General features: G+C 32.2%; 1 protein-coding gene across 1 annotated transcript in view; it reads right to left on the minus strand.

Moving 5' to 3' along the window:
* Positions 1 to 24086, minus strand: part of RBM46 (RNA binding motif protein 46) — a 31839-nt gene that overhangs the window by 2583 nt on the left and 5170 nt on the right. The gene's annotated exons all lie outside the window — the stretch shown is intronic.

Raw genomic sequence — 24086 nt, forward strand, 5'->3', positions numbered from 1 at the left:
TTCACTTTGATAACTTTATTCACAGAGGATAAATCAAGAAAAAAATTTCCCCCTAATACTACAAAGATTAGGAAACGAAAAACTTCAGATGTTTATAAGCATTTCAAAAATATTTTTTTTACAAGTTAAGAATCTAAATATATTCGGGAAAACATCTGGGTGATTAGAAAATATAATACATGTCAAACTTGAGACAATAACTGTGAGATAAACCTAGATGAACCATGTTTTCCCCTAACATACAACTTATATATCACAGACAATAAAAATCAGAAAACATCACTGATTCACAAATTAACAAATGAATTAAAATTCCTAACATATACTTACTTGCCCACCCCTGCTTTTTCTTCCCAATGAACATCCTTAGCTCTTCAATCCCACTGTTTCTGCCTCAGACTGGGATATTACTCCCCTTCCCCCCTCTTCTTAAGGGAACGATACAGAGCCAATTTCAGAATTTAAGTTTTACACTGAGAATTATTCAACTGTCTTAATTAACACTTTTTAAACTGAGGTACAATTTACATACAATAAAATGCATACATCTTATGTGTTCATTTCAATGAGTTCTGAAAACTGTATAAAGCTATGTAACCAACACCCAAAACAAGTTATAAAACATGTCCATCAATCTAGAAGTTCCCGTCATCCATTCCAGTCAAGAGCTCTTTGGAGGCAACCACTTTATGATTTCTATCATTATAGCTTAGTTTTGACTGTTCTTGGACTTCATATAAAATGTATTCTTAAAGTATTTTTTTATGTCTTCTCTCAACATAATTTCTAAGATTCATTCATATTGTATGTAGCAGTAGCTTCCTTTTTATTGTTCAGTAGTATTCCATTGAATGAATATACTACAATTTCTTTATCCACTCACACTCACCTGTTGATAAAGATTTGGGTTGTTTCTAAATTTTGACTATTACGGATAAAGCTGTTATGCACATTCTTATACAAGTCCTTTTGTGGATACATATTTTCATTTCTTTGGGGTAAATAACTAAGAGTAGAATTGCTGGGTGGTAGGTTAGAGATAGATACTGCCGAACAGTGCATTGTGATCATTTTTACACTCACGTCAATAAAATATGAGAGGTCCAGTTGCTCCAAACCCTCACCAACATTTGTTATTGCCAGTGTTTTTAATCATTGCTCTTCCAGTGATATGAATGGTATCTCATTTTAGCTTTAATTTGGATTTCCCTTATGACTAATAACATGTTCAGTGACCACTTGAACATCTTCTTTAGTAAAGTATCTGTTCAAGCCTTTTGATCATTCTTGTTGGTTTTGCCTTTTTACCACTGAGATCAATAAAATTTTTGACTAATTAGATTCTTTAAATCAAAATATTAAATAGCAATAGGTTGAGTCCTCGGAAGTCTCTAATTCAAACCACCTCTTTCACTGAAGAATATTACAGACAAAAGATGGTTGATTAAGTGACTGTTCCATATTCCCACAGTTAAATGGAGAAAAAAACAAATTAAAAATTAGACTTCCCAGTTCCTAGGAAAGTATTATTTCCACTTGATCAAGCATTTTACTCCGGCAATCTTCTCAAAACTGGGTTGAGAGAAAGCGTTTCAAAAGGTTGTTGTGCGTAGGGGGAGAGAAATAAAGTAGAGGGTGCTCTAAGCTACCTGGCTTCTGCTTGAGCCTGCCCACGCCCACACTTCCCACTTAAATTCACACAGCTCTGCATTCCCTTGCTTTATATGCTAAACTTTTATGTAACACTTCATTTGAAGAAAAGGCCCTTTTAACGCTTTAATATAATTATTAGAGATAACATTTTGATCAAATCCTCTAAAATTTCGTATTTATATGTTGAATGGACACATTTTTACAGAATAACTTTGACCTATATTAAGACTAGTAAATAGGCTTAACCTTAAGTGCCAATTCGAATCAAGCAGTAATCGCTAAAAGGACCCTGGATTCCAAGGGATTCTGAAGCTGTGTCTGGAATGAGCAAGAAAGTGAGTAGTAACTGTAGCGCCACATCTGACATGGGCACAAGAGCAGAGCCTGGCAGCACATTCATCACCTGCTTGCCAGTCCCGCCTCTGCAGCGATTATAATTTGGTCTCCTACCTTTCTCTGTCCAGCACAAGAGATGAATACCACCAATATGTTCCTCAGTGAAAACTAAGCAATAGATATATACTGATTTACTCTCTTCTTGTGTGTCCCTTTTTTGTTTCTAATTCTCTTACACCTCTTGACCGAACATCACAGATCCTCTAGCTGCTTTCGTTTCATATGAAGAGGGGGAAACCCTTAATAGAGACCTTAAAGTGAGTTCAGTTGAAACCATTTTCTCATACTAATCTTTTTCTTTTAGTTTGTTTCTGACCATATATTCTTTAAACTAATTTTCCATTAGAAAGTAAACTCTTCATAATTGGTTTTTTTCTTTTCCTTGTTAGCTCTGAGTTCTACCTTCACCACCCACCCCCTCTCTTTTTGATGCACCTTTTTAAAGTGTACAATTCAGTGGTTTTTAGTATATTCACAAAGTTGTGCAACCAAACTCCACTATCCAGAAATTTTCATCACCCTCAACAGAAACTCTGTACTTACTAGCAGTCGCCCCCCATTCCCTCTCCACCAGACCCAGCAACCACTAATTTTTCTGTTTCTATAGATTTGCCTATTCTGGATTTTTCATATAAGTGGAATCATATAATTTATGTGGTCTTTTTTAACTGGCTTCTTAGCATAATATTTTCAAGGTTCATCTGTGTAGTATGTATCAGAACTTCATTCCTTTTTATAACCACTGTCTGGAGATACTGCATTTTGTTTATCCATTCATTAGTCAATGGACATCCAGGTTGCTTCCACCTTTTGGCCATTAGGAATAATGCCGCTAAGGAATAATATGCACAAGATTTTGTGTGGACATATGTCTTCAATTCTCTTGAGTAAATAACTAGGAATGGAATTGCTGGGTCATATGGTAAACTCTACGTTTAACTTTCTGAGGTATTGCCAAATATTTTCCAAGGCAGCTGTACCATTTTAACACTTCCAACAGCAATGTATAAGGTTTGAAGCACCTGATATTTTAACCTATGAAATACATTTCCCACCTTAATACATATTTTAAGTATTTATTTAGATTTCTATGAGATCTTTATAAAAATTTTGGAAAAAATTTCATTTTACCATTTTATTATTTCAATTTCTAACATTCCAAGAGTCATAACTATAACTCAATAACTTTCTTTTACTGAACCACTGAATTTCATCTGCAAAACAAGTTTTTGGTAACAGTATTTATTATACATATCCAGAATATAAAATACAGCTGGGTTCAAACACAGAGATTTACAAAAATCATCTGTATTAGAATATTATTAACATTTATCATTTATTATTTTGTACTTTCTCCCAGTACTGAAGACCAAGAGCTAACTATAAGGCAGAGGAAAGAATTTTCAGTATTGGTACTTATTAAGCAACTTATAACCTATGAAATATTTAAAAATCATTAACTATAAATTTTTAAGTGATACTTTTGGCTGGAATACACTAGTATTATCAAATTTACTGGCATTTTTACTTCATTTACTTTCCCTACTTCAATTTTTAAAAAGTATTTTTATTGTCTACTTAATTTTTCCTATCAGGTGACTGACAGCAAAGGGCAAAAAGTAGATGGGCAATGACCAACATTTTTTCTAAGACTAGGCCCACAGGGTAACTCAGGCCACTATTTCTGTTTTAAGATGATTTATAGGAAGGTTTGAGTATGATAATCTTAGCAACAGGTGGCTGGATAAGAAAATTATTGTCTATAACTGTTTCCTTATAAGGTTCTAGTTAATTAGTTCTCTGATTTTACTAGATGATTATATTTTTCAGATTCAATTTTGGGGGAAAAATCATCTATTTCTGTTTTCAACTAAATTAGTTTTTTAATTTACAACGTATTTTCCCATATAATTTTGAAAGAGTGATTTGGATTTTAAATTCTTACTCTGAAACTTCAATATTGTATAACAATCATAAACATATACTTTGTCAGATATCAGTACTTTTATTTTTAAGAAATTACAGCCATTTCATTCTAAATTATCTCTAAAGATTATAATTTAAACTTCAAAAACAAGGGTTTGAAATCCTAGAAAATGCAAACTAATGTCACTATAGTGACAGCAATCAGTTCAGTGGTTGCCTAGGAAAGAGAGTAGGAGGAATGGATTATAGTAGAGGTGATAGAAATGTTTATTTTCTTGATTTTGGTGTCATTTCACAGACTTATACATAAAGCAAAACTGACCAAAGTGTACACTTTAAATATGTGCATTTTATTGTATTTCAATTATACCTCAAAAAAGTTATAAAGAAATCCCAAGTGTTTCTCTAGGTTAGTTTAAATGTTTCTCAAACTACATCCCACACAATTCAAGTACCTTGTCAAAACAAGAATCCCTTAGGCCAAAAAACATTGGGAAAATTTTAGGAAAGATGGGTTTAACAGCTAAACAAATTGCTACTGCAATTATTCAGGATGCTAACATGCATTATGATTTCCAAGGGGAGTATACATAGTACATGGTTCTTCCCAAACTTGACCACAGAAACAGTTATTTCACTCAACAACTTGGCAAATCAGTTTGGGAAGAACTTTTAATAGGGATACTATATAATGGGAAAACATTAAAAACAAATCAGAAAAATTCTTAAAATACATTAAACACAGCAATTACAAACTCAAATGCCTTCAGAGTCCAAGATGTAACAAACAAAAGAAGAACTCAAAAAGGAACAAATATAAAACAAATGCTGTCCAGCTATTTGTACTGAAATGAAACCCAGCTGCTTTCCTTTTTCAAAAAACTGAAGAGACCAAACAAATCATATCAAGAGCTTCCAGTTTGCTACTTTTGTATTAAGAGATTGAATTAACATCAAATTCCTTTCCATGCTAGTTTCTATACCATTTTGGAAAAAGAGGAATAAAAGAGCAGCCTATGAGAGGGAAAATTATGATCCAAGCTATAGCAAACTAGGATTGTAACCTACTCAAGAACATACGGATTACTACCCAGGGAACTACAACATTCTTTTTGCCTCTACATGTAAAAAGGAGTTTGGATAGTAATAATCTTTACTCAAACTTATTATAAACTACCTTTAGCTTCCTACTAAAACTTATCCTTCTCAGTACCATGTTGGAAAAACTAAACAGTGAATCCTAATAAACATAACTTTTATTCTAAATTGTATCAATAATAATTTTGGTTTAGTAAGTTTGAAAAAACTAGAGTTCCATTTTCAAATAAGTTTGAGAAATTCTGGGTAATCTACTTTATAATACACTCATTCCAACTACATCCACCTTAATACTGTTTGCCATCCTGGTGGTTCACAATGTACACACTAGCATGTTAAAAGTTTTCAGAAGACCTGAAATATAGAAGTCAGTTTAACTCTTTAAAACTTTGCTTAATGCATCTATAATTAACAAAACTATAATAATTAAACATTTTCACAAGGTTTCACTGAACAATTTTAACTATTTCTTCTTAAAACCATAAGAAGAATAATTTATAACTGGCTTTCTGGAAACTAAATATATCACTTAATATTCCTAAGAGACTTTTTCTTACCTGTTTATTTTCTCCAAATTCTTCTACATAAGTCCAGGCTGAAGAGACTGTGTTCCCTGTCTGTAAGCAGTGAAGACAGAAAAGAACTGAGTCTTTAGATTGATGTTACCCCTTATCTTGGAAGTGCATGGAATCCTTGATAACTTTAGGTTAAAAGTATTTGATCAGTAAATATGAAAATAAATTTAGAGGAAAAGAAAAAAGTGATAGTTATTTCTGAAGTTCTACAAAGATGAACAAAGAGAACAGTATTTTGATTTTGGAATGAAAATTATGAGTTAATACATTAACAGAAAAAACATATCTTTCTATACAAATTAAGTCCTTATTAGTTGGTTTCTCCAAGAAGTACTACTCTACCAATAAAATAAGAAAAGGATTTTAAAAACAACTGAGATTGCCCAATTTTTGATAAGCGGATAGCCAAAGAATCTAAGTGAATTTGAAAAATATCAATATCCTTTCTTTCCATCTTAAAAAGAAATAAATGGCCAAAATAATACCATAAAAAATATCTGGGTTATTAACAGCTAAACTTTAGAAGCCTAGTTTAGCCATATATAGTACAACTCTGGACATCCATCCATTTTGGTGGATCTCTCTTCATAGGAATGTATATCCAAAGCTATGCTAAGAAACTGCATTAAAGTATGAACAAATGAAAAATGTTTGATGATCCACATAAAACTATAGATTTTTAAATACCCATCTTGAAGGTAACTCAGCAGAAAAAACAGTCACAGTATTTTCTGAGTTTCACATAACAAAATAGGTAATTTAATCAACCCCCCCACCCAGCGAGAACTATAACACCTAGACAATTATTAAAAGCAAAACTACCTAGATGAAAGCACTGAGAATGGCCAAGACTGAAGAATTGTGGGACTGTGATCTTAGACAAGAAACCCAAAGAGGTGCGCACGTCTTCTGGAGGTGTGTTTTGCCTAGGAGGATTGGCCAATTCTAAAGAATCTGAAAGGCAAGGGAAGATGGCAAGAGACAGACAAATTTCTGAGGACAAGAGGACAAAAACTGGAACTGAGGAGCTACTGATGAGGCAAGTCTGGAACCGTGAATAAAACTGAACCAGAAGTAGACCAACTTTAATGATGACTAAATTCAAATCTTCTCAATCCCTGCCTGGATTAAGACAATGTGGGATTGCCAGTCCTTTGGTCACCTTTCTGAAGCAAAAATAAATCCTCTCTGAATAAAGTTAACAGCACGTTCACTTTTTTCATATACAATATCTGGAATTCAATCAAAAAGAACCAATCAAATAAAGAGATACAATGTGACCTAAAAGCACAAGAAACAAAAGTCAACAGTAACAGATCTACAGGAAATGTAGATAAAGTTTTCAGAACTAGATATTAAAATAATTATGACTAATATACTCAAGGAAATAAAAAACAAACCTGAAAATTTTGGAGGGAAAGTGTAAATCATAAAAAAATGTCAAATGAAATTTTAGAACTGAGAAATAAATTCAAATAATGGTTTTATTATGCTAGACACAGATGAAAAAAAGAATTCATGAACCAAAAGATAGGTCTGAAGAAAATATAAAAAACTAAACATACAAAAGAATGGAAAAGAACAGAAAGAACATAGTAGATAAATGGGATACAGTAAAATGGTCTAAGAAATGTATAACTGGAAGAAATGTATAACTGGAAGAAATGGAAATGTAAACTGGAAATGTATAACTGGAAGAAATGTATAACTGGAAGAATAGAAAGGATAGACAAAATGGGACAAAAGCAATACATGAAAAGAGAATCACTTAGAACTTTCTAAAACAAGTGAAAAACACTGATCCACAGATTTTAGAAGTGGTGAAAGTGCCATTTAAGATAAAAACTAAGAAAGCTACACGTAAGTCTATCACAGTAACACTTGTGAAAATCACAAGAGAAAATATTAAAGTAGCTGGGGGGGTGGGGAGGTTTACAATAAAGGAGTAATAAGCAAATTATAGCTGACTTCTCAACAGAAACAACAGAAGCCAGAAGACAGTGAGTGGAATTAATAAGCTCAGAGAATTAAAGGAAAGTAACTGCTGATCTAGTAAAAAATACCCTTTCAAAAGGCAGGTGAATTAAAGACATATTCAGGCAAACAAAACTGAGGTAACCTGTCATAGGTATATTCATACCAAAGAAAACACAAATGAAATGTTCTTTGAGCAGAATAAAGAAATAATCATAGTTGACACATAGGAGGAAATAAAGAGCAAAGGAAATGATATATAAATGGTAAATGAATACTAATCTATATTAACACTATTATAATTTGGTAGGTGGGGAGTTAAAACATATAAGTTAAAGACATACAGAAATATCAAGACACTACACAAAACTGGAAGAGAAAATTTTAAAAGTTAAGAGTGTACTAAGGTCCTTGCATTGTCTGGAATGGAATAAAAGCAGTAATTAATATTAGATTTCAGTGAGTTAAGAATACATGTTGGAGACTACAGGGTAATAACTAAAAGGATAATAAAGACTCTATGACTAATACAGCTAAAAGAAGAAGAGAGAAAAGGGCAAAATAAATAATCCATCAAAAGAAGGCAAGAAAGGAGAAAAGGGAAATAGAATAGGGACACAGAACAAGGAATAGAAAGCAAATGGCAAGACAACAGACTTAATTCTAAGCATTTCAATAAGTATATTCAGTTCAAGCTGAGCAAACTCAAAACACAGACTTTCAACAAAAACAAACTTCAGCGACAACAACAACAAAACCTAACCATATATTGGGCTCATCTTAAGACTAAGATTCAGGGAAAGTAAAAGTTAAAATATAGAAAAAAATACACATGCAACCCTAATCAAAAGAAAGCTTGTAAGGCTATGTTAATATCAGAAAACGTATTCTTTAAGGCAGGGATGCGTGATAGAGACAGAATGACACAGTATAATAATAAAAGGTACACTTCACCAGAAAAATATAACAATTCTAGATTTCTATGCACCTAATACACAACCTCAAAATATAAAAAGCAAAAACTGACAGAAACAAAAGGAGGAAAAGATAAATTTGTAGTCATAGTAGGTGATTTTCATGACCCTCTCATAGTAATAGAATAAGCAGGCCAAAAAAACATGAAAGATAAATAAATTTATACATATAATTAGTAAACTTGGCCTAATTTATGAGTTGAACTGTGTGCCCAAAAAAGATACATTGAAGTCCTAACCCCTAGTACCTCAGAATGTGACCTTATTTGGAAATAGGGTACCTGCAAATGTAATTAGTTAAGATGAGGTCATACTGGAGTAGGGTGGACCCTTAATCTACTATGATTGATAACCTTATAGGAATAGAGAAACACAGAGAGGAGAATGCCACGTAAAGACACAGGGACACACAGGGAGAAAATAACCATATCCAACACAGGCAGAGATTAGAGTAATACATCTATAAGCCAATGAACTAAAGGACTACTGGCAAACACTGGAAGCTAGAAGTGGCAAGGAAATTCTCCCCTACCAGCTTCAGAGGGAACATGGCCCCAACAACACCTTGATTTCTGATTTCTAGCCTCCAGAACTGTTGGAGAATAAATTTCTGTTGCTGAAGCCATCCAGATTGTGGTACTTTGTCACAGCAACCCTAGCAAACTAATACACAGCAATTAACAACTGGAAACACATTCTTTTTAAGCAGGCATGAAATATTTACTTTAATTGGTCATTAAAAAACAAAAGACAAAGGACTGAAATGATACATAATATACTTTCCAATCATAGTAAAATAAAAACAATATAACTAAAAAATCGTCATATGTTTAGAAATTTATACTCGTGAAAGGAAATCAAAATATTTTCAAAAAGATGATGATAAAAATAAAGTACATCAAAACATATGTGATGCAGCTATAACCACACTTAAAAGGTCAATTTGTAGCCTGGAAATGCATACAGTGTAATAAAAGAAAGGCTGAAAACTCTAAACTAAGATGGCTTCTTAAATGATATTCCACATATCCAAAAAATAAACAACACCAATCTTAAACAAACTCTCCCACAGAATGGTAAAAGAGAAAAAACTTCCTAATGTTTTTATGAGGAAAATTATGGGCCAATCTTATGAATGAACATAGATACAAAATCCTAAAGAAAGTATCAAAAATCAAATTCATCAATACATAAAAAGGATAATGTACCATGACCAAACTGGGTTTATTTCAGAAATGCAAGACTGATGTCACATTCAAACATCAATCAATGCAGTTCACCACATTAAAAGAATAATAGACAAAATGATATAGTTATCTAAATAGATACAGAAAAAATTCATCACCCATTTGTGATAAAATCTCTTAACAAACTAGGAAGGGACTTGAAGGGACTATTCTTACTGTGATACAGGGCTTCTATAATAAAAACCACAGCAAACATCATACCTTAATGGAGAAATATTGAAAGTATACAAGGATGCCTTCTATCATTATTTGTATTCAAGACTGGACAAGTGGTTCTAGCCAGTGCAATAAGGCAAGAGAAAAAAGAAAAGTATAAGGATAGAAAGGAAGACAAAATTTCTCATTATTTGCAATTGACATGACTGTGTATACAGAAACATTTTAAATAATGTAGAGCCAAAACAAACCATTATACTCAAATGTTTTATTCAATACATAAAAAATAGTGTTTATATAAACAGGAACAATCAGAAATAGAAAAGGCCCCTTTTACAACGGCATTGCAAAACATTAAATACCTAGGAATAAATCTAATAAAAAATGTAGGAGATATTTAAACAAATATTTATGTTTAGAGAAATTAAAGAAAGTCTAAATAAATGGATAGATCTATAATTTTCATGGATCAGAAGGCCCAATACTATGAAAATGTCATTTCTTCACAAATTGAGCCACAGGTTCAATTCAATTCCAATCAAATTCCCAGTAGGATTTTTTGGGTAAAAATTTATAATCTGATTCTAAAATTCATGTGGAAATATAAGGGCTGTGATGAGTCAAGATAATTATGGAGAAAAAAGTTGGGAAGATATTCTCTACCAAATATTAAGATTTTCATAATTAACACACTGTAATAAAATCAATCAGTGGAAGAGAATACAGAATGTATAGTAAGACATATATATATGTATGTGTATATAAGTATGTGTATGTGTGTACACACACATACATACAATACATACTTCACAACCTCACTAAATTTGAAAGATAAAAAAAAAGTTTCCAGAAGATAATACAGGAGACTATTTTATCACTTCAAGGTAAGCAAAGATTTCTTAAGCAGGGTACAAACAGCACTAGCTTTAAAGACTGATAAATTGAACCACACTAAAATTAAGAACTTCTGTTATTTTCAAAGAGTATCATGAAGAGAGTAAAAGGTAAGCCACAAGTGGAAGAAGGTATCTGTTAAAGTATTATCGCCAACAAAGGGCTTGTATCTTAAGTAATAAAGAAAAAAAACAGATGACCCAGTACAATAAAGGGACAAGAGACTTAAATCAAGAGACACTTCATCAAGAGGATATCTTAATGCCCTATAACCCTATTAAAAGATGCTCACTAATATTACTAAATAGTGATATAGAAGTTATAATCTCAACGAGACAGCAATATATACTAACCAGAATATTCAATATTAAAAGACTGATAATACCCAAGGTATTGACAGGGATATGTATGGAACAACTGAAACCCATGTGCTGCTAATAAAGTGTAAATTGGTATAATCACTTTGGAAAACTGTTTGGCATTATCTACTCAAGTTTTAAAACTATGACCTACCACTTTCACTCCTATGTATTCAACAGAAATACATGCAAGAACACCATGTACAAGAATCTTCACAGCATCATTCTCTCAAACAGCCCAAACTGAAAGCACTCAAATTTCTAACAGAAACAGCAAATAAATTCTATGATTTCGATTGAATCCTTACATTGATGAGAGTGAATGAACAGTACTGCTACATGCAACAACATGGGCCAATCTCATAAACATAATGTCAAAATAAGCCAGACAAACGTTTACAAAATTTTGGACAAATTTCAACAACAGAAGTAGTCAGAAGACTGGTTTCCTTGGGAACAGAGAGAGTAATATCTGAGTGGGGGTACAAAGGAGGCTTCTAGGGTATTGATTGATATTTTATATCTTCACCTAGTGGTTACACTGATGTGGTCCCTCTGTGGCAATTCACAAAGTTTTCAGTTATGAATTGTGCACTTTTCTGTTTGTATGTAATGTAATAAATTATAAAAAGGAGGAATTAGAACATACACATGAGAAGTTGATCATTTATAATTATAAAAAATTAAACCACTTAATAAAGTTACTATCAATACAGAATAAGATATAAAAGAAAAATGATTCAAAGTAACTTTAAAAAACTATAATGGTGATTGATTTTCAGTAGAGATGCTAAATGGAATTACTATTAAATATGGAACAAGTCTTCCTTCCAAAATGCCTTCACAGACTACCACCTGGACCTGGGGTTTTAAGAATTAGTTTTCTGTTAATCTTTAAGTTGAATGAAATCAAGTTCAACAGGAAAAAAATGCTGGGTTCAATTACTGATATAGGACAATTACATTTCTGTTAATAAATATACAGAAGAGATGGTGAAAACCTATCAGCAGAACCTCAGTTTAATATCAAACACAAGGTTACTACTGGTGCTTTAGTCCAGTTTAATTTGCCATTTATTAGTGTTGTTCCTTTAAAAAAAGACATATATTCCGATAAATTATTTTGAATGAGATTATTCAGTAATCAAGATACAGGAAGAGGCCAGGAAAAGAAAAGGTATATTGAAAGTCAAGAATAAGAATAGGATACATTAAACTTCAAAGGTCAGAGACAGGATCTTGTTTTCTGAAAACTGAAATCATTGGATATGTTATTTTACTCTTCTGCTATGTAGGAATAAGAGCCAAAAGAATGATAAACTATGTATAATTTCCACTAATTAGGATTCTAATTTTCATTATACTCATGAAGACACGACACTGTAGAACTATGACTTGTTCTGTAAAGATGTGATGAAAAGTTTTAAAAGTCACTTAAAACTAAATGTTACAAGTATATTCTGTATCTTTGAAGATTTTACTGGTTTCAGTTTGAAGAAGATTTCCATATACATTTTATAGTAAATGGTATGAAGATGAAAAGCTGTTTTTCAGACTCTCGGATGTGTCATACTGCTATTTCTTCTTCTGAAAATAGAAAATGACTAAATGCACAGGATTCCAGTATATTCCAAATAAGACTGCTATATCAGCATCCTGAATTTTCAGGGCTTTTCCTGCCTTTAGGAAACTAAACTGAAACAACTCCATTGCCTAGGTCTATACCTGTGTAGAAGAATGAAGAAATGCAATGCTAATATAAACTAAGTTTAGAAATAATACACAATAAGCTATTGCCAATTATTTTCCACTTGTGAAGTCCTAACAAATGGCACTAAATAGAACTGTAGATTACATAATGAACTTACGAAGCTATCATAATGTTCATTAAAATAATAATATTGTACGTAATACAATCCATTATATTCTACACTACATTTTGTTGACAGAGATAAAAACATGAAGTTTTTCTCAGATAATTTAAAAGCAACTACTACAACCATACTCTCCTGTTCTTCCAATATCCAAATTTCATTCATATATATACATACAGACACACACAATACATATCTATATATTCAATATAAAATAACCCACGACTCAGTCTATATTTCAAAGGTTTCACTATTTTAAAACACTTTATCAGTCTTCTAAAAATTATTTACTGTTCATTTCTACTTCAGTGAAATATACATATGTATCATCCTGTTAAACACCATTCATAATCTGATTGTGTGTCTGCACCTACCAACTCTATATCTCAGAAATTTCTTTTTTAATCCTTTCTTCTTTCTGCTCAAAGCACAGCCAAACTTTATCTTTCCTCGGAATTTTATCTTTTAATCTTACAGAATGTAGATCACTTTCAATTATTTGAAAAGCACCACATGCTGAGTATTAAAGGAGGAGATAGTACTGACCTATAATAAATGAAGGACATAAAAACAACAATTTAAAAAAATATATGTACAAAGTCCCCTGGCTTTATAATCCTAATGGATCAAAACTTTATAATAGTAAATAAACAGTAATATAAAAATTACTAAACTGTTGAGTAATATTATAAAGAACAAATCATTCTCAGTTACAATGTCCAAGAAAAGCTTTGTATAACAGATAAAGCAGATAGAAGTAGAATAATATTCCAAGCACAGTAAGCAGCACTAGGAAAAGCTTGGAAACACCAATGAGCATGGCAAGTTCAGATAATCAAAGCAAGAGGTATTATCTATGGTTAGGTAAGATGGGGCCAAACAACAGAGCATCCTGAACAGGAGAATGTGGAGTTCAGAGGACTTTATTACATTACAATGGCAAGCCACTGTAGGTTCCTGAGCAAGGAAATAATGATGAAAAAGAATAATCAGACCTAACTGGAGTGATAAATTATGTTGCTGAATTACAAAATGAGACGTTTGGAGTATAATCACAAAGCAAAATGAGAATACCAAGCAACAAGAGACCATGAAATAGACGTAGACAAACTTTGCCTATTTGAAATTCTGCCTAGCATCTAATGGAGGAAAAAAACACATATCTTCTGCCACCTTGACACATATACCATCAGCTGGCAATGCTTATCCTAGAGTAAACTTAAAAATCTCAAAGCTACAATGTAAACAAGCTATGTTCACAAGATCTTTGTAGCTCAGAATGATTCTTCCAGGATTCAGAAAGATGTCCTAGGTCCACACTACATGGAGTGGTCTGGTATATGGGTTTGTTGGACTAGTAGAGATAAAATTGTCTCTGAAAAGGAGATAAAGTATGAAACAAAAGCCCATTACACTATATTTTAAGTTTTAGAAGAATAACTTGCCAATAATATTCCACGAGTTCACAGCCTGTTATCAAAAGTTTAACATTAGACATTAGTCAGTTTTTCACTGGGATCATGTGAAGTTAACAAAGAACAGCAGTTAAGAGCACAGCCTCTTAGCCAACTGGGGGATCCTGGGCAAATTATTCAATCTACTGAAGCCTTGGTTTCTTCATTTGTTAGAAAAAAGAAAGTGAAGACATTAAAATAATATCTATAGTACCTCAAAGAATTGACAGAATAATGTAGTATCATGTAAAGGCATTAAGCACAGTACCTAACATACAGTAAGTGCTCAAAGAAGCTTAACTATTATTATTACTAATAAAATTCATTATTATAAATAATTGGAAAAATCTGTTGTCTTGGATTTGTTTTCTAAGTATTATTCTTCGATACTTATATAGCATATTTCAATATAAAAGGTACTGCTGTAGGCCCTTTACAATTTTAACTCATTTAATATATATAATTACCCTATGAGATAAATACTGTTAACATTCAGACGAGGAAACTGAAGTACTGACAGGTTAAAGTAACTTTTCCAAGTAGGTAATGAAGCTGGGATGTGAATCCAGGAAATCTGGCTCTGAATGCCATGCTCTTTTATTCAATGTGGCCTGTATGCTATACTAAATTTAAAGTACTGAACTTCCTTTTGCTGTAATTCTTTCTAAAATGCAATGTACTATTTCCTGACCCTCTCATCTCAGATTAGGTCAGGTCATGCAATTATATTTTCTCATAACACCCCATACTTCTTTAGAGTGTTTATCAGAACATGTAACTGAATAACTGTCTCCTTCAATACAATGTAAACTCTATGAAGGCAGCAACTGTGTCTGATTCACTACAGTGATCCTCAGGACTTCATATAAAGCACAGTGTTCAATATATATTTGTTGCATGAACATATATATTAACAAGGATTAACCATCAGCCAGCTAATAAACTGCAAATGAAAATAATTAAGCCTACAGGACTGAATAATAACAAAAACTGAATAAAAACAGAACAATAATAACAAAAACATATGATAAGAATAAGGATTCTAAAAATAAACTTTCTTAAATCGAAGTGTGAAAAAGGGCAAATTTTTCAGAGGGCATCAAAATAGCAAGGCTAATACACTCCACGTGGTGTTAAAGTAGATAATTCTGAGTTAAAATAGTCTAGTAAAGAATCTTGCTTTGCCTCCATACATTTACTTAACACTGTAAACAGGTTTAAGAGGCGCAAACTACTAAGTATAAAACAAATAAGTTTAAAAAAGTGTAATGTATAGTACAGGGAATATAGTAGCATTTTATAACAGTTTAGCATGGAGTATAATCTATAAAAATATCAAATTACTATGCTGTACACCTGAAACTAATATTGTAAGTCAACTATACTTCAATTACAAAATTAAAATTTTAAAATAAATGTTAAAAAAGTAAAGTTTTTTTTCCTTTTGTACAGAGCTTTTAGTAGTTTAAAAGCTTACATGGTTCTGCATTATATTCAATCATAATCTACCTCCTTGAAAATTTCCTCTATTAGACTTAATTCCAACCCCTGGAGCTTCATATTGAAGTCTCTCTTCTATGTGACAGCTCTTCAAGCTGTCGAAGACAGCAATCATATTCCCCCGTAAATACTGCATTAATATTTACAGACTAAACAAATCTACATACTTCAGTTGTTCACTGTCCCAACTTCTTATTACAGAGTTTCTAAGTCTTCCTTAGTTGCCAATGTTTAATTAAATGCTGGTGCCCAAAAGCAAACAAAACATTCCAGATATAGGCTGAGCAGAATAAAATTATTTGGTCTGAATACTACATAACTTTCCAATTTTGCCTTGAGTTACAGTTGACCCTTGAACAATGCAGAGGTTGGGTGCTGAGCCTCTGAGCAGTTGAAAATTCGCATATAACTTATAGTCAGCCCGCCACATCTGCAGATTCAACCAACCTTGGATCTCGTACTACTGAAAAAACTCCACATATAAGTAGACCAGCACAATTCAAACCCATATTGTTTCCAGGGTATGTATGTTAATCTGACAATCTCTAGAGTAGAATGACTCATTGTGGTTTTGACAAAATAATTCAGGTTTTTACTATTGGTTGGTTGGCTGACTTTCATTCTTTGTCACCTTATTTTTTTAATTATAAAAGTATGTTATACAAACAGAGGAATGTATAAAATATAGATGTACAGTCAACATAATTTTAAAAATAAAAACATGCACTCACCACTCAGGTGTAGAAACAGAAGATTATCAATACCTTAGAAGTCTCTCTTATATCCTTTCCAACTTCTCCTTTTAGTCCTTAAAGTAATCATGATCCTAATTTTTAAGTGTTAACCATTCTCTTGCTTTCCTTTATAGTTTTGTCATATATTCCTTCATCCCTAAACAATATATTGTTTAGTTTTGCTTGGCTTTATTTTCCTACTCATAATTTCGCATTGCCTCAATTCCTTCAATGTAAGATTTGAATCTTTTCGTATTTTATTTATTTTTAATAAGCCACCTCATATCTTTCAGGGAGTGAAGCAGGGACTACAGTGGACAGCCCATCACATGTAAAAAAAAAAAAAAAGAGAAAGGTAAGATTAATATTCTGCTTAGGTCAGCCTGCTCCATCGATATGAGACAATGCTATCTCTCCCCAAAAAGAAACTGAGCTGAGGGGAAGTTGAACATCTTTCAATCTTTCTCCTAACCTGGATTTTATAATAGGGCTTTAGAATGTATGTAAATTCCCTGAATTAATGAACTACATCTTTAAAGAGCATCCCAGGATAAATATAATTAAATAAATGAGGCAACATCTGAATTATTTAGTTTCAATTTATTCATACCTCATATGTAAACATAAATATTTGCTAGTTAACTATAGAAAATTTTCTTCTCATATAAAAACTTTAAAAATAGAACATCAGACTAAAAGAACTGAAAATAATCATTACTGCCTAAAAATTCAGATAAAATCTCAAGGCAATGAAATTTGCCTTATTTACCAATTTAAATCAAAGACTGGCTGATATCAGTCTACTTGCCAAAGCCTAAGACGATTGATGGAAAAAGGCTGTTCATCCTCCTTCCCAAGTCATGTTCAGTAACATGCCACTCCCTGCTTGTGGCATAAACCACAATAAATAAAAATAAATAAGCAAGTAAATAAAGTGCAAATATTTTTAAAAATCAGGAAAAGTGAGGTTTAAAAAGGACACTGGTGCATAAATGAGAAATAGATGATTGTAAAAAAGAGCAGATATCCTAGACGCATTTCAATACAAGCACTTAAAAATCTTAAGTCAGTAAATCATAGACTTAAAGAAATAAAGAAGGAAAAACAAACACAGCTATCTCACCATATTTGTAAATCCCCCTCAGAAGCCAAAAGAGTGCTTTCACAGGGTAAGTAATCCTATTTTTGCTCAGTATCTCCACTTTCCCTCTAGTTCTTAAGAGAAAAGAAATTAACTTTCCAACGATTTGATATCTTCATTATTCCTACACTTGACATATCTAAATTTTACACCTAGGAATCCCTCAAGGAAACTTGATTTGTGATCTCTCAAAGAAATATATGTAGACACCTAATACACACAAGTGAGACATTTAAATGAGTAAACATTTCTCTGTTTGAATTATTTTGCTTTTGGTAAAAATTATAACTTTATAGTGCAGAATACAATTTTAAACCTGTTTTTCAAAGAATCATAATGGCTCACTTGGAACGTTTTAAATTCTGTGCCCCAAATTATCCAATACAGGTATCTCCCACTTTTCAAAAGTTCACTTTACACCATACATTAGTATCTGTTTTTGCTAACCAAAAGAAATCCAAAGAGGATTTTCCCTTCTATGAAAAAAGGCAAAAAGCAAAAATAGCGTTCAGGGTTTGTTTTGTAGCAATTTCGTTATAAAGGCAGCATGCAGCCTGAACATCCAGACTGGCATGGCCAAGATCCTTCCCCCAGAACTACATCAGTGCCTCAGCATCAAGCCATCATAGCTTTGAACTGTGTCTGTGAGCGTTTGTGCTTTACCTTGATTTATTTTGTCCATCTGTTAGCAAGATGTGTCCTAAGGTAACTGCTTCTTCGCTTTATTGCCATTTCAGCCTACAAAATGTTTCACAGGAATGCTCTAACTTGGATAGTGGGGGGAAATTGCACTTTCACAAATCTATAACTACATATTTGGTCACCTTTGGACCAAAAATTGACATAGCAGCAGAAGAAAAAAAAGCCATAGACACATATGGCACATCTGCTGTAAATCTGATTACCCCCTAATCTGGCCAGTAAACAAGCAGACTGGAACATGTATGTTGAAACAAAGGTAACAAGAAAAAAATTAATTTCATGGGCTTGTAGTCTTACAACAATCCACCTATAAAACAGGATTACAAAAAAAGCGTGAAGTATCTCTAGAAATAACATCCTTAGAAAATATAATGAAAGGAAATCAAATATGCAAAAGAAAAAGTGCAGGTCACCATAACTACTGTATAAAAGAAGCTGGAGTTGTACATCCTAGTTTACAATGTTTATTTATTCACGTTTATTCTTGATTAATCTGTGTATAAAAATCAAGCTATACTGTTTAAACATGTAAGAAATGAGGGAGTTCAGAATATACTCATCAAATTATCAGGCAATACAATTACAACAGACGTGTTTTCTAATGACTGCATTCCTATATGCTTTTTAACATAAAGTTATAAATACATTTATGGTAGAAATCATTATCAGGGTGGTATGTAGATCATATTTAGTAAAAGCAATGCAGGAAGGTATACAGCTAGCCAAACAGGTCATTTTCTTAAAATGTCAATTATTATATATATATAAAAATCAATATACAGGCCATTTTTACAGCTCAAATGTCACTTGCTGTAAGGAATGGCCCACATGTAACTAATAGATCTTTAACCAAATATTACAAATTTAAGGGCAAGAAAATCCAAGTTGTTATTAACATTTTGGCAATTTAGAGATTCTACTTAGAGTTTTTTTTTTTTAATTTTGTTTGCTTTTGTTTTGAATCTCCAGAGGGACGTGCATTCCTCTTAGAGGTAACGCACTATCAGATCTTAGAGGATGTATCCTTCTAGGATAGAGGATGAATTGCTCTAGGATAGATAATATATCTGAAATTAACTAAGAAAAGTAGATACTTAACCATACTTAAGATTAACAATACTTAAGATTAATTTAATCTTAACCAAAAGGCCTGGAAGCAACTCACATTGAATAATCTTAAAATGGTTAAAAGCACAGATGATCACTTGAATAAATTCATCACAGTAAAACGTTTTTCCAAAACATTTTCCATCTCCATTCACCAGTCCATTCATTCTATAGCACAAGCAATTACTGTCTACTAAATATTAAACAGGAAACAGAAATAAAGGCATGATAGTGCAACCTCTACATAGATTTTCACTATTCTAAACCCCTCCAAAATAAGTAAGCCTTAGAGGAGAGAAAAATCAATACAACATTGAAATTCCTTTTAAAGCCACACTGAAAAATATTTTAGGGGACATCATGTGGCAAAATTATGAATTGCTGCTGATATCTAAGAATGCACATGCAAAATTTATTGTGTGGCCTTTGATACAACAGGCGAAAATTTACAAACCATGATTTTTTTAAATATTAAATAAAAATATCATAACACTACATTTATAAATTAAACAGCTGTAGCTACTATTAAAGCTAGTGTATTAGAACAAATATTTTAGGAATGTATTAACCAAAGATACTAAGAAACTGTAGGACAGAGGATCAAGCATGACTAAATAAATGTATAAAGTAAATGAAATCACATGATCACATTCATCAGTTAATAACATTAACTATGGAACAAATACTGGTCACGATATGTTTTAATATATATCATTATTTTCCTAGATTTTCTGTTACAAAAAGAAAACTAATTTCCAAACTGTTAATTAGGTTGTTTTATAAAATCTTGGTTTTGATTATAATTAATTGACAAATTCAGGGAAAGAAATAAAAAGTAATTACCTGTCATCATGAAAATGAAACAGGTAACTGACTCATTTTTTTTATCTAGTTTTTCTGCTATGAAGTGGACAAATATAAGCTTTGAATTATTATATATAAAGAAAGGAATATTAAACTGAGAAGAGTTAATTCCTACAAAAGTAGCTCTTGATTTTAAACTATTTTTAATTCAAATATCTATCTCAGTACACACACAAAAAAAACTCAAGTATTATTTTTGGTACTTCATAGAATTTTTGTCATATTTTAAACAAAACCATAATTTGGGGAATAAAAATGTCCTTAGAGGTCACCAATTAAAACCCTGATACTCTAGAGATGAAGGCACTGAGGTCCACAGAGTAAATGATTCATTGCCCATTTCAAGGTCACAATTTGTTGGCACCTGAGGCTACAGCTTCTTTTACTTTTACTTGACTACTCATTACTCTGTTAAGTTTCTCCTCTCACAGCAGCAACTCCGTAACAATTATGGTCTGTTAATACAAGTGTTAGTAAGATAAGAATTATGAGCAATACCAGATGATGACCCTTCAGGAAAAAAAACTGTAAGTTTCAACAGGAATAGAAACACATTTTCATGAACACTGGGCCCTCTCAGAGGGTCAAAGAAACATAGTTGAGTTAATGGAATTTTCATCTCACCACTTGGTCATATGAAAACAAATCAGTGTATAAAATGCTGGTGCTCATCCTACATAACTAGGTGAATTTTAAAGCAAATTCAGCAAATTATTTTTGTTCTTTAAAATGTAAGTGTGAAATAGTATAAAAGTTAGATATATAATTAAAACTGGAAAGAAAAGAATAACTTTCTAAAAGTATTGTTATTTTTCTTCTAATTATTTATAATAAAATTTCACTATAATATAACCATTATATTATACTTAGCTTAAGTGTCTTCTAAAATTATTTCTTAAATTAAAAAAAACTAGAGAAGGTTTCTCTTTGTTTCAAAGCAATTTATTGGCAAATTTTTTAAATCAAAATTTTATTTTTTCATTTCTGCCCATCAATCTGTAAATAATGATAGCTCATAAGAAAAAAGCACCAGTTATTTTTCAGATTAAAGCTTCTCAGAATAGTATACCTTCATCCTGCTGTGTCTTCTATTTCAATAACTTTCAACCAACTTACAAGTGATAGCAGAAATCAAAACCTAATCTCCTAATCTTTAAATGATATTAAAGAGATAGCAAACACAATGGCTATCATGCTTAGAATATATATATATTAAATATTTTAGCACTTGATGAGAAAAAATTAAAGTTTCTGATGATGTTTGTTATTACAAAGTCAAAATATGAGAAGCAATATGCAAGTCAGACACAAAATAAATACTGAAGAAAGTACAGAAGATATAAAAAAGATGAATATTCACATATAAAATGGTCCACACAAATCAGAATAGATTCATCTAAGAAAAAAATTACTTAGAGAAGAAGCAAGCACAGTCAACACAGTTGTACTAAAAAAAAAAAAATCTTCAAAGTCTCAAAAAGCAGGACTGATAAAATTTCAGTTAACTAAAAGTCCACACCTTCTCAATTTCTAATTCTTAAAATCTCACTGAAATCACCAAAGTAAATGCTATACAGAAATGTTTGCCATTAAGTCACCATCACGCTGTTTTTCTAATAGGTGTTTGCTCATACTGTGCCCCTTTCTGCCCATAAACTCTCCTCAAGATTTACAACCAAGATCAGGTGGGAGGCGTCCCCTTCCTCTGTACTCCCCAAATAACCTGTGCTTAGCATTTGTGTCTCTGCCTTCTTCAGCAGACTGTGACTCCTTAAGAGCCAAAACAATGTTTTATTTATCTTTAGCTCCAGATTACTTAGGAAAGTACAATTAACACATGAGAGGCATTCAAAACAGATTTGTTCTTTAATTAAATTCTATCAGTCATGGGCAAAACAACAGTACAAAAGTCAGATGAAATTAAATCAATGGCACAAGCTCGTTTGTGACAGAGGTTCTTCACCTCTGTTTTAGAAGTTTTAGCTGGTCATTCAAGTAAAAAACTACCACTTGCATCAGGATTACACAAACACAGAAATGAGACAAGAAATGCCTTGCCTACAGTTATTTGTTAATAAATTATTTAATAAAATGAATTATGAACACACACTGAGGCTACCTCACTCCTTCCACTAAATATTTTCCAAGACTTTCTTCTTCAAAACTAAGACTTTCCTTTATCTCCTTGATTTTGATCTCCTAGACGGTGAAGAATCCTCCAGGGGAAAGCAGTGGCAATATTAGAAGGCCCAGATTCAAAACAGAGGCAAAGTTTTAGCAAAAGCAGGATTATTCACACTGATAGTCTGATCCATTATTAAACAGATACAAAATTATGAGATAGAAAAGGCTTATTGAAAAAGATGTGATACTGAATGACCTAAGATGTTTCCATACATCAAATATTTAGTATAGAACCTATCACCTAGCCCCCAAGTCTGTACTCTACCCATTAAACCCAGTAAGTATCCTATTTATTACAGCTTCCTAATATAACCAGGTGATAGATAATTTCTTACCCTGCTGGTTGGGTGCTGAGTTCCCAGTGAGGTTAGGGAGGTTATTCTCTGACATTTTGGAGATGGAGACAGTCTCTATCTTTGAAGTAAAGAAAGGTGTGTGTGGGGGGGTAATTTTGGCATTAGCCCCAGTTTTCAGCTTTTCTTAAAATATTTTGCTTAAAATAAAGCTCGCTATAAATGGAACCAAAAAAAAAAAACCCCGAAATATTTTAAAAATTTATTTTAAGTTATTATGCAATGAGAACATTCGGGATTCTAGTAAGAGCACTAAATGGTCACCAGAAGTACTCTGGCTTTAGTACTTATATAGATGCCTGCTCTCCCTTGGAAAAAACTTCTATTTTCCTCAACACCAATGATCGTCATTTAACTAAAAGAAGTCTAATTTTTTTCTCTTTTATTTTTCAGACTTGAAAAATGGGCGTGGTAATGCCAAAACAATGTGGATAGTAAAAGCACATTCTTAAAGACCTCTGAAATAAAAATGTAAATGACTGTTTATATCACATATAATAGCAAAAGATCATTAAGGTAAGATTTGATAGTAATGCTCGAAATAGCATCAAAACTGAAAGGGTAATAGAAGAGTGTCAAAGCAACTTAAAAAAAAAATACTACACCCAAAGAAAACATCTTAAAATAGCAGTTAAATTCACTATCTAGAAAATTAGATTCAAATTCTTCAAGAAAACAGAGGCAAAGGATGATCTAATGGAAGTGCATTTAAGGGACTCTAGGAACCAGTAGCAACCTCTCAAGATCTCAAAACAATCCAATGCTTGAAACATGCAGGATATATCAGTAACAGAGTATCCCTTCCCCTCTAAAAACACATCACTACCACCAAATGATCTCAACCCTGAGCCATCCAGCAAAACCCTACAACCTTTATCTAAAGGAAACTGCACATAAAAAGGCATCAGCTCTTTAAAGCCC

Source organism: Pseudorca crassidens, chromosome 4, assembly GCF_039906515.1.
Source record: "Pseudorca crassidens isolate mPseCra1 chromosome 4, mPseCra1.hap1, whole genome shotgun sequence".
NCBI classification, from domain to species: domain Eukaryota; kingdom Metazoa; phylum Chordata; class Mammalia; order Artiodactyla; family Delphinidae; genus Pseudorca; species Pseudorca crassidens.